General features: G+C 41.2%; 2 protein-coding genes across 7 annotated transcripts in view; both read right to left on the minus strand.

The window, feature by feature from the left end:
• The window catches only part of LOC135323456 (LHFPL tetraspan subfamily member 2 protein), a 134582-nt gene extending 126510 nt beyond the window's left edge, over positions 1 to 8072 (minus strand). For 4 of the 6 annotated variants that reach the window (XM_064500822.1, XM_064500817.1, XM_064500821.1 and 1 more), the window contains exon 1: positions 7823 to 8072. The gene's annotated coding sequence lies outside the window, so the exon portion shown is untranslated. Of the gene's footprint in view, positions 1 to 1643; positions 1783 to 7822 lie in introns of all 6 variants that reach the window. The other 2 variants (XM_064500819.1, XM_064500818.1) reach the window with 2 other exon arrangements.
• A 1583-nt stretch (positions 8073 to 9655) lies between these two features.
• LOC112987068 (arylsulfatase B) overlaps positions 9656 to 16854 on the minus strand; it is a 90518-nt gene continuing 83319 nt past the window's right edge. The window contains exon 10 of the transcript XR_010385817.1: positions 9656 to 10751. The gene's annotated coding sequence lies outside the window, so the exon portion shown is untranslated. The remainder of the gene's footprint in view (positions 10752 to 16854) is intronic.

Genomic DNA, 16854 nt, shown 5'->3' on the forward strand with positions numbered 1-16854 from the left:
CTTTCTATCCAACACCCATTCTACCCTATGCTATTCAACTCCATTAATATCTCATGCGGAGTGGAGTCTTAATTCAAACAGAAAACTTCAAAACAGATATGAAGTAATGGAAGACAACTCAAAGAAAAACAAGAATAACAGGCGTACAGAGAACAGCACCTATGAAGTCAGACAAAGAATTCAGCTTAAAGAAAAAACAGGGTATGACAAGCAAGAAGAAATATAAAACATGTTGTAAGAAGAAAAACGGTTTTCTCTGTCCAAGATAGATGCAGAATGAGTAGCTATGGTGCTAAGCAGAAATGAGAAAGGTATGAATTGGACAACCGGAAAAGAAAACTTTCTCATTGGAAGATGATATAAGGAAGACTGCTGAGTTTCTTAAGAACAACACAGACATGACAGATAGAGGTGATCCTAATCTGAGGCAGGGGAATGGACTAGATGACTCCATGAGTCCTCTTCCCATCCTATCTTTTTATGATCTTGTCCCCAGAACCTGAGGCAGAATCTCCTTTGTCCACTGATTCAACAGGAAAGAGTTACACGGCTGCCTTGGAAAACTGAGGTTACAAGCAGTCTGCTCACACAAGAAGTGTTCATCAAGACCCTCTCCCTGTCCATATCTGAAAAGCTTGTAGGATAAAAGAAAGGCTAGGAGTGGCCAAGAGCTAGATGAATTGTGCTGAAAGCGTGGACTCCTCCTCTTTGATCTTTTCCAGGCCTTCTTCAAACATGGCTTAGAAGCAGATGTGTCCTCTGCACGCATAGTACACTGGATACGTACATATGACCTGATGCATCCTGAAAGTGGCAGACTGCACATCCACTGTGCAATTCATGCAACAGAAAAGCTACCTAAATGCTGTTGATATGGGCAGTTTGAGCACTAATGGGTTAGAGCGTTCCAAAGGCTTTCTTTCAGACTGCACTCTCTTTTAAACTTTCACTGTTCCACTTCAACATTCTTGCACTAAGCACAGTCAAGAAAGACTGGCTATTTCAGTACTCCAAATTTGGCTGCGATGAAAGGCAAGCTCTAATTCATGCTGTCAGGGCTGTCATGGAATGTGCTTTGGGTCACACAGATATAAAGATTGGTTGAAGGTAATTACACTGATTTTATGCAGTCATGATCATGACTAATGACTGAATAAACATGTATGCACAACACAAATCTCATAGATATTCTGCAAACTGGCAGCTTGTGCTAAATTATCTAGCACCTCGACAGAGCAATCAGCTGGGCAGTCTGTGGAAAATCTTGCACTCTAGCTGTCTGTCATGTACTAGAAGCACAAAGAAAACCTAAAACAGAGAAAAGTTATACCTTTGTCAACTCTTGAAAGGTAAACCACACGAGACCATCACCGTACTGAAAAAAATCGATGCAGAAGTACTACTGAAATATTAAAAAAGAGAAAGAGAGAGAAAAAGAGAGAGGAGACATAATGTTGCATAAACTTTCTATTGAGCATAAAACTATAATTTAATTATCATGCTGAATTTGGCCCACCACTTACTGTTGAAATTGTAAGTTAAAACAATTTTTAATATAGAAACAAATCCACAAATATGGCAATTTAAAATTCAAATATATGCAACTAATCTCAACATGTAAAAGCCACACAAGAATACATTACCTTATTTAGAATAGAACTTGCATTTGAAATTCCCTTTTCAACAGGTCAGTTTTCCATCAGAATTTTCCTGTGAACTTTGAATTATTCAGATTTGGCCGTGCAGAAGGATAGTCAGATCCTATCAGGGGCCTGTTCTGTTCTAAAAAAGAGTAATAACTGCTATCGTCATGATAACTATGTACATTTACTGTCTTGTTTACTTCATGAAATAAAAGACTGAGAGGGCTATAGTACTTGCATAAGGTGCCCTCCAGTGATAATATTACAGGCAGAATTCAATACATACTATTCATAAATATTAAATATTTATATGCAAAATGAAGAAAGATTATTTATTTCTTTGCAGACAAAGAACTACCTTCTGAAATTCTGTACAAACCTTACTCTATTATACTCCAGACAGGTAACAAATTTTATTCTCATCTGCACCATCTTATATTCTACGTGTGCTTTACTGCAGGAACAGTGATACACACATATAGCACTGCATATACGCCAGTTATTTTATGTTTCAGGAAGAAACCTCCATATATGAAACTGTATGTTTTGCTACAGGTTTTCCTCCCCACAATTACTGTTTGCACCGCATGTGCTAAGAGACAAAAACAAGAGTATGTAACCATTAAAATGAAGATTCTCTCAAATGCATTTGCCAGCACATAAAAACAGTGCATTAGCACCACCATGCACTTTACTAAAGGGGTTAGTTTTTGAGAAATGAAAGTTCAATGCAAACTCTGAAAAACCTGTTTTCTGTGATCCTAGACGTAAACCTTGCAAACAGCAATTCACTGACCTATGTAAACTGATTTGGCTTTCAGATAATTTTCTGAATACTACTACAAAATCCATAAACACAGATGGCACCAGCTGGCACTCTATCTGCAATCTCAAATGAAGATCAAATGTGGAGACTGAATTTATCCCACCACATCACAAGTGATCCTTCCCAAACAGGTTTAAGGGATTATAACTCAAAGCTGAAGGGAGAAAGTCATGTCACAGCTACCCAAAGCCTCATCTACCTAGAGAAGTTCCATGGCTTGAATGAAGCTGGCTTAAAATTTGTATGACTTTTAGTAAACCAGTGCAATGTTCAGTTCACACCAGGTCCAAGTTATAATTGTGAACACTGAGCTCAAACAGTGGTTTTTTCAGGCACCTTAGCAGAAGAACCTAGGAAACACTTGGGATCAAAAAGAATCCTGCAGGACAGAAAGTCCAACGAACTGCAGTCCAACTTAAAATAATTATCAATTGTAGTGTTAAAGTGAATACCTCCTAAATTATTTTATCTACAAAAATATTGTTAGTTATTGGAACACAGCATCAGCATTAACATAGTTAAGAGTGAATTATCATAAATGATGCATGAGAACATATACATAAAAAATGTGTCAGGTGTTAGCCAAATGAATGCCAAATGAATGAACTCTAATGCTAATTCCAAAACAAGGCATTTTCACTGATAAAATTATAGCTACCACGTATGAAACATGAATTGAACAATACCTCCAGTCCTTAAGACAGCAAGACAGTATTAAGAAAAAATAGTTTGAGATGGGACATTGACAGCATTGACATAGAAAGCTGTACAGCCGCTTCAGCAACATTGAATCATTAAGCCTTCCTTAGCACCAGAAGCAGTAAAAATGTGAAAATGAAAATAACACCTTGAAAATCAGCTTAAAGTAAAGTTTCCTTGTGTGTCTTGCAGTTTTCTGGCTTTATTTATTACTTTTGGTCATTTTACCCGGTTGCAACACAACATAATGCTTCCTCCAAAACAAGTTTTTTTTCCTCTTTGTACAATATTTCATTTTCATAATTTATCATTTAGTTTCCATGCTTTCATCATTGGCCCTCAACCCTCAAACCCCTTCTTCCCCAATCAAGAACACTTAAACCAACATGAATTAGAAGTGGAATTCAAGCAACAAATGTCACAACAGCTCTCTGCTCACGCAGCCACGCCAAAACCTTCTGGACTCCCTTCAAGAGTTCACATCTATCTTCACTATGGAGCTACTCGACTTCACAAGTCGAGTAAGATAACATGATTATCAGGACAAGAAGACAAGGAAAATGAGAAAAGTCTTTAATAACAGACTGTAAATGATTTTTTGTTTGTTTTGGGGTGGGGTTTTTTTAGATTTACTGAAACTAGATTCTGTTGTGTCAACAGCACAACAAACCCTAAATATCTTTTACTGTGATTTGATACTCACTCACTAAAAACCAATTGTTTGGTATATTCTTTGAATTCAGAGTTTCAGTTATATTTGGGACCCATTCAATGTTCAATGCAAACTCTGAAAAACCTGTTTTCTGTGATCCTAGACATAAACGACGATGAAAATATCTTCTAGGAAAATACTTCCAGGAAAATTGATTATTCTATTCTTTGATTAACAGGTGTTAAAATAATGATCCATGGTTTATATCTGACTTCCTACAGTCCAAACATAGTGAGAAACAATTAAAGAATAAAGATCTCAGATCAGCAGTAAAACATTTTTAAATGCATTAACTACTTTTAATTACAACACATCATGAAAATGATTGAAATTATTTGCCTTACCTAAAGGGCTGTTTGTTTAAAAACAAAGTGATAGAGCTATTATTTACACAGTTTTTAGAGTATATGACCATAACGCTCTGGCAATGTAATATAACAAGTAATAGAAGACTGCTTTTTCTCTTTGTTTTTCTAAGACCCTATGTTCAGTTTAATTCCAGTTCCTCTGTATGTAGTATGACAATTTTGGAATAACACATCGTATTAATTCCACATTTCCAGGAAAGATTTTGGGCCCCATCACCTGGGAGAATCCTGTCAATTTTTGTGAAAACTTGAAAACCAGAAGGTAGAAACAAGCAAAACAAAAGTCTTTGGCATCATTTTAACAGACTTGTCAGCTGTAATCACATCTGCAATTGTCTCTACATCAAAGAAAGGGCTCTGAGAGCCAGTAACACCTTCTAGCAGCTCATCACCTCTGCCCCTGTTCCCAAGGAAGTTCAAAATGCTGACACCCTGAATGATTTATCCCCTAGGCTGAAAGCAGAGAAATAGGAATTGTTGTGGGGGAAGGGAAGAACTGAAAACAGAGAGGAAAGAGGCAAATGAAAAATCACAGAGAGCCCTCTTCATGGAGATAGGAATGGGAACATAAAACAGCTTATCTCATTGCCAAAAACCATTAGCAGTTCAAAAGTTGGTCTTTGCTCTTCTCCCCACAGGCTGCGTGGCGAGACTGCTCAGCCAACAGGAGAAGCTGTGTGCGTGCATACCTGCGCGTGTGTGCACACGCGTGTGCAGCAAGTGAGGAAAATGCGAGGGATAGAGGAGTAGTCACCCTCACCCCCTTCTGTCTTAGCTTCACTAAACAGGTCTAGGATGAAGGCATAGTGAGGGGAAAGCCTAGTCACTTTACTAGCTGTTCCTATGTGTGGAGACTTCTTCCCTTTCCTCCTGCCCTGTAACGAGTTGGCTTTAAAATGCTGAGGAGGAAGTTCCTAGAAACTGGCTGTTGCCTACAGTAAACAGCTAGAAATGTAGTAGGTGCTAGGAATGGAGATGGGCAAAGGAGGGAAGAAGTCAACTGCTCCACCAGAGCTACCATCCGTCCTCGTACAGCGCAGTCCCTGCTCACGTCCACTGCTTCTCATTTATTCTGTAGTCATCCAATTGACGGTGAATGTGTCTAACAGTAAAAACTGTTGGAAGTATAAAGTTTGATGAATAATTGGGTATGCTTCATATCACTCATAAAAATAATGAATCCTCCTTCCAACGCAATGATTATTTAGATAAGAATGTCTACATTGCTGAAGTATGCAAAATAAAATACTGGGTTTCTTGATGGATGCCAAGTATAAGATCACCTCTGATCCAAATAAGGGTCTACTGACCCAATAGTACATTGCATTTAATATATCATTATTCTACTGCATTACAGAACAGTACAAGCAATTTTCACAATTACAAGCCAGAACATAAAAAAGGATCACAGCAATTACTGGCTTCTTTTCAGCCTTTGCCCTCAGTGTTCCTGGTGCAAACTTACCAGCACAATACAATGAAGACTGACTTGGATGATGTGGAGGACTTACGTTGATTAAATAGGAAAAAAGGAATATCGCATTCTTATACAGAAATGTCATGTCCAGCCCTAGTAATTTTTTATTCTTAAAAACAAACAACTGTGACTTGTTGGATATGCAGGTACATCATCACCCAAGCATCTCCCAGAATGCTTAATAAAAACAGATGATTAACTAAAAAAGATTAAGTGGGCAATCTTCTAAGTACTGATTAAACCTAACTCATGACCCGGACAGAGAAGACTTGTGAAGAAAGCAGCGATGTGATTAAAGTTGTAGTGGTTGCAACTAACATGTAATAAAAATCAAGAAATGGTGCCATAAACTGTGTTTGAGTTTAAATCCTCTTATTACTAACTGCCATAGCAGAACAGACTGATGATCTATCAATGGATGGAAGAGAAGAAAATACTCAAGAAAAAGCCACAGATTAATTAAGATTACATTTTATAGCATGTTTTTTTCTGAAGACTAAATGGGAATATTGATTTATTTAATGTTATGGATACTTGCTAATAAACCATTCTTTGTGCACTGTATATATTAAGGCCTCAATGAGTCACAGCTCCATAAGAGGATTTCTGCGACCAGGCCTCACTGTGAGCAACGGGGCCCAAGCAGGTGTATGCTTGCATAGCTGGAACCAACTGGAGGACTGGGACTGAGCTGACATTTTCATTGAGGTATCCTTAATAGCGCCTAGGAATGTTTTCTTAAGAAAGCCCAAACTGTTAATTAATATAAATAATATTTTCTTCCAGATGAGATCAGCTAGAGCTTTTTGTTGTTTCAGTTATTCCTAATAATAAATCTCTCATCAGGATCTGCGCATTCACAGTGTCTAGTATGCTTACTTCTGGCTCAGGGTAAACCTACTGAAATGGAGCAATCCATCCACGCTGACGCCAGTTATTGGCAGTATTTACACGTGTCAGAACACAACATTATTAGCCTGTGTTGTTTTATTTGATATTGCTCCAATGCACTCACAACTTTTAAATTATGGAGCCAAATTTCTGCCATCTTAAAAAGAATAATGGCATTAACATCACTAAGTTCCTTCCGAATGACATCTAAAACAACAAATACACCTTTATTGATACTTGTGCCATTCACTTCTTTCCCTTTCCTGAAGAATCCTATAACCTAAAACCAAACAACAAACAACCCCCAAAAAGCAAAGCCCAGAGAGACACGGGAAGGGAAAAATACACCGGAGGCAGCAGGTAAAGTGCAAAATGCCGCGGCGAGCTTTGAATCGCTTTCCCTCGAGCCCCGCGCCGAGGCTCCACGCGAGCGCCCGCGGGGCAGCCCAGCGCCCCGCAGCCGCCGGCCCACGCGCGGCTCCGAGATGGCCGACGGCGCGGGGGCTGTGGGCAGAGACCGCCGCGGCCCTGCTGCGCCGCCCGGCACCCGCCGCGCCGCCCCCGCTCCTCGCAGCTTCCCCCAGAAAGGCGGCGGCGGCGGCGGCGCCGGGGGCGGCGGGCGCTTTCCCGGGGTTGACGTGACCGCCGCCCCGACGACGCGCGCGGTTGCTGCGCGCAGCGGCGCTGTTCGCGGCCGGGAGGCAGCGAGAGGCACCGTCCCAGCGCCGCCCGAGCCCCGCGGCGCGCAGCCGGCCTGCCGGGGCCACGCGCGCCGCCCGCCCCGCGGGAGCGCGCAGCGTGCTCGGCGGCACCCCCCGCCGCAGGGGCGCAGCACGGCGACGCCGCCCGCCCGCCCGCGGGAAGCCCGCCCCGCCGCCGGCCTGACCCCCGAGCCCCCGGCCCCGGCGCTAGCCCCGCGCTCGCCACGCGCAGTGCCGGGGCACCGTCCTGCCCGCCGCGTCCCGGGCTGGCGCCGAGCGGCTTTCGCCAGCCCCGCAGCCCCGGCCCCGCAGAGCCCGCCGTTACCTCGGCGCGGTGCCCGGCCCCCGGCCCCCGCCCGCTCGCAGCCCCGCGGGCCGCTTCCCCGACCCCGCCGCGGCCGCAGCCACAGCCCCTCTCCCGGCGGAGAGCTCCAGGCCCGGGGGCGATGAATGGAAACGCTCCGAGTGCCGCCCGCCAGCCCGCCCGCCCGCGCCGCCGCCTCACCTCGCCGGGCGCTGCCCGCTGCCGGCGGCTCCTCCGCGCTGGGGCTCCGCTCCCGCCGCCGCCGCCGGCCCGCGCCCCGCCGGGCTCGCCCTGCCCCCGCTCCCGCCGCGACCATTCACTGGGGGAAGAGCAGTGGGAGCCGGCGAGCGCGACCCGGCTGCCTCCGGCCGGCGGGAGGGGAGGGAGCCGAGCCGCGGCAGGGAGGGAGGGAGGCAGGGAGGCGCGCGAGGGCGGGAGGGAGGGGAGGGAGCGCGGCGGCTCTGCCCGGCCCAGGACCGGCCCCTCACTGACGTCCCCCGCCCTGACACCGCCGTCTCCCGACCGCCACCCACGCCGGGCCGGGCCGGGCCGGGCCGGGCCGGGGGTGCCCGGGCTGGGGACCCGGGAGGGGCGGCGGGGCCCGCGGTGGCGGGGCTGGCAGCCCGGCACTGCCACACTGCCCGGGCAGCGCCGCAGGCGCAACCGCAGCGCGCCCGGCGCCCGGGCAGCCCGGGCGGTGCTCACGGCTGCGGGCCGGCGTGTTGGCACCCGCGTGGCTGGCAGTAGTCCTCTCACGGCAGCGAAATGTTCACCCCTAATCAAACCGGTTTAAATAGCCAACTTTCGTTCACCTCCCTCCTCCAGCTGACATGGCTGAGAGCTGGCACTGACCTGCAAGATTGGTAATATCGAGCCTAGTATTAATTATTTTACTGCTTAACCTTACAGTAGAAACAACTAATGAATCTGATACCTCTTACACCAACTACCGCTCCATTTCACCTAGTCTTAGAAGAAGCATTAAATACAAAGCTTCTCCCATCTCCAAACATTCCTCTTCATCGTGATCTTCTGAAAACATGCAATTAACTATTATACAGCTTACGTTGCAGTAAAATGTCTCAAATTGTCAGCAAAGCTTCTATTTCCTCTTCATGGAATGTCTTCCCCTCAGAACTAGTCATTCCCCAGAAGTCTCCCTTTAAAATCCTAGTTAACATTCTTCCACTTTCAAAGCAGCATTCTGATGACACAAGGTTTTCAAGAATTTTGTAAATTTTAAAGTGTCTTAAGATGTCTAGTTCTAAGCATATACGAGTCTACCAGCAGTGAAACTCATTTAAAGCATTTGCAAATACCTGCAGAGAAAGTTATGGTTTAGACTTGGACATGTCCCCGCTTGCCTGTGCTGTTCCCTGCTGTTGTGTCCTCATGTAATATTCCGATAGTTTCAAGTGGGTGACAAGTGTCTAACTTCATACAGCTTTTCCCAAAAGCAGCTTCACTTGCTAGATTGGAACTGGCAGTTGCAATAGATAAACCAGCCACTAAGTGGGTAAATAAAATAAATCTCTCTGAGTATCTCAGAAATACTTTCTCTGGGGGAAAAATGAACCACTACACCAATGTAAAACTTGCTTTGCTGTAGCTAAAGCTGTCCTCCTCAGGGGTATAAGCAAGGAGTATAAGTACTCTTTTCATAGCTATCAGACTGCTACCTTTCATGAACACTACATTTACCTGCAGCTATGTTTCTGGTTCTTTTAGAGAGCAGAATTACTGCTTCACTCTCTGACAGTACAGAGAGAACTATTCAGGCAGGCCCTGCTGACAGCTTGGGTCTCCGAAGTCTTCAGCACTCATCTGAGTGGGTCCGCTTGCTGGATCCAGGCCTTCTTCGTAATTAGTGTCTGCTGCTCAGAAAACCAAAAGCCAGTTAATATTTTCCTAAGTATGTAGGTTTAGGAGGAAGAAACAAGCAGGAAGTAGAAAAAAATAAACAATAATAATGCTTGTGTAGCAGAAACATTCAAAACATATATACGGTTAACTACACTTACTGAAAATAGAACATATGCTTTCACGGCTTTGTTTATTGTCCAAACTTGTGTCCTTACATTTCTTTTCCCCTTTCAATTCAGACAAGTCATCTACTGAATCATTCAAAAAAAGTTTTAATAAAGATATTTTTGTTTGTTCCTATTAAAGACTCTGAAGATCCCATTTCTACAAAATAAGGGTATCTTTGTAAAGCTGAACTCTTTCTGACCTCAGAGAGTAGCTACTTTAACATACAATAGGAGACAACTCAGTAGGTCTGTCCAAAAATAAACATATGTTTAAAGAATATTTTAACCCTGGAGACTTCAAACAAACAGAGCGGTCAGAACATTATTTGATAATACAAAATGAATGTAATTGACATATTAATTTGCAAAAGCTATAAAACCTCTTGCATTCCCATCTTTAGATACACTTTGAGCCAGTCTTTGTAATAGATAGCACAATTACTTTAGGATCAGAGTGTTTTTCCAAACAGATAGATTATGCCATTTCAATAGGATGTGTTACAACCTTGATGGTCCATTAATAATATGAAACTGGAAAGTGTAAAAAACTGCACTGCAAATATTTTTGTACCAAAGATCATTTTTCTCACCGATCATCTATCCACTCCTAAAAAGATTAAGTGAAGTGCCTATTGATTTAGTGCCTATTCATCTAATAGAGATTACCTAAAATGAAAGAAGATAAATATTAATGTATCTGTAATATTCATTTACAAAGTTCCCTGTGTATCTAAACATAGGCATCCATGTATGTTCAAATCATATAAGTTTCACTGCAATTGAGTGATGGGATAAGGAGTGGTGTCTCAACCCTGTTAGTCATACAAAAGGTGATAGTGATGGTTGTGGTGTTAGTGGACCCACTGGTGACAGCAGCTCTTTTCTTCCTCTTCCATTAATTATTTATCTTTAGGAGAGAATTCAGTGTTCAGAAGCCTAAGGGGAGAGAGACGCTCACAGCTTGGTCTCCACAAGGAGGCTGGAGTTCAGACACACTTTTGAGCACAGTGAAGACAACTTTCTTATCAGTCTGCAGTATGGCCCAAATGTATGCTGTGAAGATCCATAAAGTATGAAATCTCATGCTTGTAGTTCTGCAACTGGAGAAATGAGAAGTTTGACAGTGCAAATGATAAACCAAACAAAACACTTGTAGAACATCAGAAAGGCAGCGCACATGAGGAAATGTCCAAATGTAGTATTTAAAAATACATAGCAGGAACTGTCACACAGTGCTGCTCTCAGTTAGAGCTTATGTGCAGGCTTAGCAACGGATAAAGGAACTACCCAACAGGAATGATGATTCCTGATAAAAAGAAAATGATTACCGATACAACACTGCGATGCAACTTATAAGAAACTGATTTACATGTACATAGCGGGCAACCACGGCTTAGAACATTTTAATTTGGGCTATTTTTTTCACTTAATATTTACTATATTACCCTGTACAGAGAAACTTGTGTGGCAAACTCAGCGTGTCAGTCTGCGTGGCTAAATGAGTCTCGGAGGAGGCAGTTGTGACCAGTAAGTAAGGAAGCTGCACCCTGAAAGCCCAGGAGAGGACTGGGCTGCTCGAAGTGCCTGAGATCCCCAACTGTCCAGTGGGACACGCCGATAGTTAAGCCTAGGAGGAGCAGCTGATACGTGCAAGCACAGTGCTGCGCTGTGGAGAACTACCCGTCTCCAGTGATTACAGGAGGAGTTCAGAAATCTGTTCAAGTACTTCTATTTTAGAGGTCAAAGTGCAGACAGGCCGAGACAGAAACAAGGTATGTGCAGGACTAGCTGTTAATGCATAAAGGAATTAATACTTGCATAAGTGTAATTCCTGCATATTAACTGATGAAGCAGACCTACAGCAAGATCTAGTCTAGCAAATGCATATCCATAGAAAGGCTGATTGAGTTTGTGCGTACTACCAAGATTTGGGACCCAGAGAGATCTAAGTATAGCATCTTATTTTCTTAATTTGAAATAAATATTTATTTGGAATTGGTGTGAGAGACTTGTTACTTCCTCCTATCAAAGTACAAATGCTTTAATGTTAACTTATTACAATATTGGCTTTGATGTGCAGATCTAAACATTTTTATTCCGATTATCTGAAACCCAACTGCACAAACAAATAATCCATCATCAGAACTTAGCACACATGCATTATACAAACAGGAAATTGAGATGTCAAACAAGCACACTTTAGATTAGGTAATATATTACATGGAAAAGATGATATAATGCTCTTTCCTCTTGCTCATAGATCTTCCCAAGTATTAACTTTGTAGGCATTCATTTGTTTAGACAGTTTTCCTCCCTAAACATCAGTTTACTTATAACCCCAGATAGTAATACTTGACATCATTTTGATTGATCTATTTATATTCTCTATGGCTTGTTAGAATGAAGGATTATTTTACCCTGAAATTTCCTGAAGTTCACCTGAATAAATACAGCCTTGGATGCGGCCCAAAAACATTCTCTGAAGGTTATAAGAATAGAATATAGACTGGGCAGACAAAACAGGATAACAGAAAGAACAACCAAAGACGCTGCTACATCCAAATAATCAGCAAATAACATATAGGTTGGCCAGCAGAACAGACACTATTTGGCTCAAAAGGAAAATCTCACTTAGTCTGCGAACAGTCACTGGAAACTATTAAAGAAATATTGGAGAAGATACAAAAACATCTATACGGTGCCTAAAACAAGCTGAAAATGAACAAAGGGAATATCATGTATACATATTCTAATTGGAAGAAGTAGATAGACTAAAGGGCAAAACCATCTTAACTTTGTAAATTTCAAATATATTCACCTTGGATACATTCCCTGATTATATTCACTTTTCTGTTTTTTTTTTTTTTTTTTTAACTGGCTGTTGTAGGAAAGAAGGAAAGAAGAAAGAATTTTGTCAAGGAACCATAATGATCAGTGGCTGGAAAAACAATATTAGAATTGGAACTCATCCTGAGAACTCCAAAGAAAAATGGGAAGAGAGGAGAAAAAAAGACAAAAAATGGTGAAAAATATACAAAAGAGATGACTCAAGTCTGGAAGAGTTGAGAAGTTGGAGGGAACTGAGTGAGGGAATGGGTGTTATTTCTTGTGCTTTCTTTGTTTTTCCCCCCTGAAGAAAAGTAAGATGTAAAACATCAACCAAGATAGTTCTTGAAGAAAGTGTATCTTTTTCAAGTAATGCATATTTTTGTTTACAGCTTCAGAATTCTTGGTTCCTGTAAGCACTTAGCTATGACATTTGATTTTTCAGTAGTTCATTACTCTACTGTCAACCAGCATGTAATGTTACAGAAAACAATCTGATCCATCTGCTCGATAGCCAGTGACAGTAGGGACAAAAAATAAAAAAAAGGACATTCAAAAAAATCTAAGTCTGGGAAACCCATCTACTGCAACTTTAATCATGGCTTGTAGAAATCTTGGTCATGGATCAGACTCGCACCGTACTATAAACGTAGACTGAAACGATGGCCTCTTGGCCAGAAAAATCATACCCTCTAAACAAATGAGACAAAAAAACCCAGTGTCTAGATTCAGACAAGCAGAAAGATAATGAGACCGAATTATCAATTACAGTTACTGATCAGCACTTTTTACAAAAGTATCAGTGCAAGAAAAATGGCACTAGAATCTGTCATCATAAATTGCCTGTAATATAAAGGACATTTTGGTACCAAATGAGAGATGAGAAGAGCCTGTGGTTAAGCTAAAAAGGACATTCAAAATTAGCATCTTATGTTGAAGTTAATAAAGAAAGAGTGCAAGAGCATCCTGAGTGGATAACAGCAGTATCATATTGAATGTGTCAAGTTCATAGAAGATGAATTTATAATTAAGACATAAAATAATGTTTCTATGAGAGTTTTAGACATGGATAGCCAGAGAACATGCTATTTTAAAGATACTACATAGAATGAATGTACAATATATAAACTGTCTGCATGTGAGGACCCAAGGGGAGATCAGTTCTGAGTGGCAGAAACAGTGAGATGTTGTCTACAGTGAGAAAGGAGATGGAAAGAAGGTTTGAAAGAAAAAACTGCAAGCTGTCTTTAACTGGGCTGAGTTCGAATTGATGGCTTACCTCCAAAACTTCCAGAAAAATAATCTGAGATTTTAGTCTATACAGGAGAAGGAAGTCTAAGGTAATTCTGAACACCCTCACTTCAGGTAATTCTGAACACCCTCACTTCAGGAAAGTTAGTTTAATTTGTTTGGAGATTATTTTGATACTAGAAACAAGTATAAACGGGACAAATGACAGAGCTGTTTAGAACTTCCCTGACAAAGTGATGAAGAGAATGCTCTTCCAGACCTGCAGAGTATGCAAGGCAGCAGCATGCGTTCATTAAAATAAAAACAAATTGAAGAAATAATGTCATTTAAAATGGAGTGTCTCACAATCAGAGATCTTTAAAAAGAAGGAATCGTGAGAAGAAAAGGCCTTCAGAGGGTTTTACAAGGTATCTATTGACCCTAGTGAATATTCTAAGGAATAGTATCTATGCCTCGCATTCCAGCTCTGAACCAAGCTCAGTGTTTTTGGGAGAGTAATTGTTAACTAATTTGGGACTCAGCCAGTACGGTACCAGCAGGAATCCACCACTGTATTTTAAGAAGGCTGTAATTGAATGCAGACACTCAGGCTCACTGAAGGGATCCAGATTTATCGCTGTGTCTAATCTGTATTTTTGAAACACATATTATTGCAAGTAGTATGAAGAAAAGCTGTCTAGCCAAATATATATTGCCTGACACAACAGCAGTAACAGCTGTTTTATCTCCTTTCCCATAATTTGGGGCTTTAGGACAGAGAGTATTTTTAAGTGCACTCTGAGGTGGTAATTCATGGGAAATTAAATTAGCAGTGTCCTTTTTACTGAACAAACTAGGACATCCATTAGGAATAAATAATTTAAGAGGTTGAGTTTTAAATATGACATTCATCTATTGATATTCCCACATTAGTACCCAGCTATGCTAATGTATTTCTCTTCTAATGTCTTAAAATATCTTTTCACATCCTAAGGAGTGCTAAGAGAAAACATGCAGAGCTAAATGATTTAATGATCTTGAGCAGGACACTATGCAAATAGTATCTGAAACTACTCTATCAACTCATATATCCAGTTGAAAAAAGAAACTCTGATATGTTCTTCAACTGCTAGCTTATTTATCACAAATGAGGCATTTTCTAGGACTCTGTCCAAAATGTCCTTCAGTTCTACTGGCTGTATTACAAATTATTAAAGGAAATACTCTAGTGCTATTTCTAGGAATTATATATCTCAAAATTATTTTACATTTATTCATTCATCAGTGCTAGCACCATTAGAGATGGGAAAACCTCAAAGATTATAACTCTAACACACTGAAGGTTTTCAAAGTAATTTAAGACCTGAAGAAACTGTATGATAATTGGGAAGATTTACCCAAAAAGAAATTCAGCAAAAAGGGCTTCTTGCCCCATAACCCCAGCTCTAGAATAAGTGTCTTAAACATTTCTCAGAATTAAAATGGGCATGGGCAATTCTGCCTAGGGAGGGACTGAAGTATGATCACACTAAGTCATTCTGAGCTCCAGCTGGAGTACCAGTGAGATGCAGGGCAACACAAATCCAGTCAGAGGGACTGGTTACTCCCACTGGCAGTTTGTGCTGCTTTTGATCTAATATCCAGCTCTACATTCAAAGATGGGAAGTTCCTGGCATATTTTATACTTGTCTGGATGTTCAGGATTGTACACGCTGACTATGGCTTTGACAGGATGAAAAAGGAGAAAAAACGATAATGCCAATTGCTTTTTGTTGAATTGCCTTCTTTGTTTTCTACTGTAGATGAGATGTATCTCAATCACAGTTTCCACACCCCCACTAAAATTGTTTTTACAGAGGATCTAATGATGTCTTCTAACTAGAAGTCTCAACTAGTACCTTCCTTATTTGCCAGCCATCTGTAACACAGTGCCTTATGGTATTTCTGAAATCTTGCCCTTTCTTGTCTCATGTGGCTCTAGTTTCACTTTACCTGCTTTTGCTGCTCTAATCACAACTCTCTTGGAACCCTCCTTACGTCTGAATATGGGAACTCTGAAGAGTATCTGCAATACTCCCATCTAGCTCCAAAATGAAATTACGTAACAGGCTAGATCTGTTAGCTCTTCATTTCCAGACAGTGTAGAAGAAGTGTGAAATTCTCAGTTAAAGATAAACAGATACACTCTCTTGAATCACACTTTCACTTTGATCTCTGTTTTTCTCTCAGAAGCATTTACTTGATGTTTTGAAGCTTATTGACTGTGAAACTAAATTGGAAGGCATACAACTTAGGGCTTTGGCCAACACTATATATTTTGGTTAAACCAGAACTCTGAAAATAAACCAAAAACCCCCAAAAGGGCTGTTCTGTGTTTAAATTTAAGCTTCCTGAGAAGCAATTATTTTTCCAGATGCTTGGACCTTGCCGCAAACTATTCCATTATATTTGAGATTCAAAAAATTAACCTTTTGGGGGACATATTGTATAGGCTTTCTTAGAGAAGGCCTTAAGGACTTCTTAGAGAAGGCCTTAAGAGAATGTATTTTGTTTTTCCAGAGAGCAGATAGAATGCAATACCTTATGATAGAGTTACAAATTAATTTAAAAAATAACACTGAGACAGTTTTAGCTGCTAAACTAATTAAAAAAATAACACTGAGACAGTTCAAGCAGTTAAGTACCTGCAACGCCCATCAAGTATTAATTGAAAATAATAATGTCACAGTTTAGAGCAACTCTCTTGAAGAAAAGGCCTACGATACCATTAACTCATCCTTCACATTCTGTGGGACTAAGTCATGTTCATGTTTATGGCCTCACTACAGTACTAATCTGACATGTGTCAGATTAAAGAGATTCAGATGTCCTAAGCAGCCCAGGGGCACATAACAGCATGTCAGTTCCAAAGAATGAAAGATACGCACAGTACACACTGACGTTAATTGCGGGATGATCTTTTAATGTGAAGGATCAAATACAGTCTATATGACTGGGAAGAAATGGATCTTCCTAGCAGAAAAGATTTGTAAGTTAATCAGGAAAATGTCTTTTAAATTTACATGCTGAATTTTTCATGTAGTCTGTTTATTGACTCCAGCACTGACTCACACCAGGAGACTTTTATTCTGTCAATCCCTAATCACA

The sequence above is a fragment of the Dromaius novaehollandiae genome, chromosome W (assembly GCF_036370855.1).
Source record: "Dromaius novaehollandiae isolate bDroNov1 chromosome W, bDroNov1.hap1, whole genome shotgun sequence".
Taxonomy (NCBI): domain Eukaryota; kingdom Metazoa; phylum Chordata; class Aves; order Casuariiformes; family Dromaiidae; genus Dromaius; species Dromaius novaehollandiae.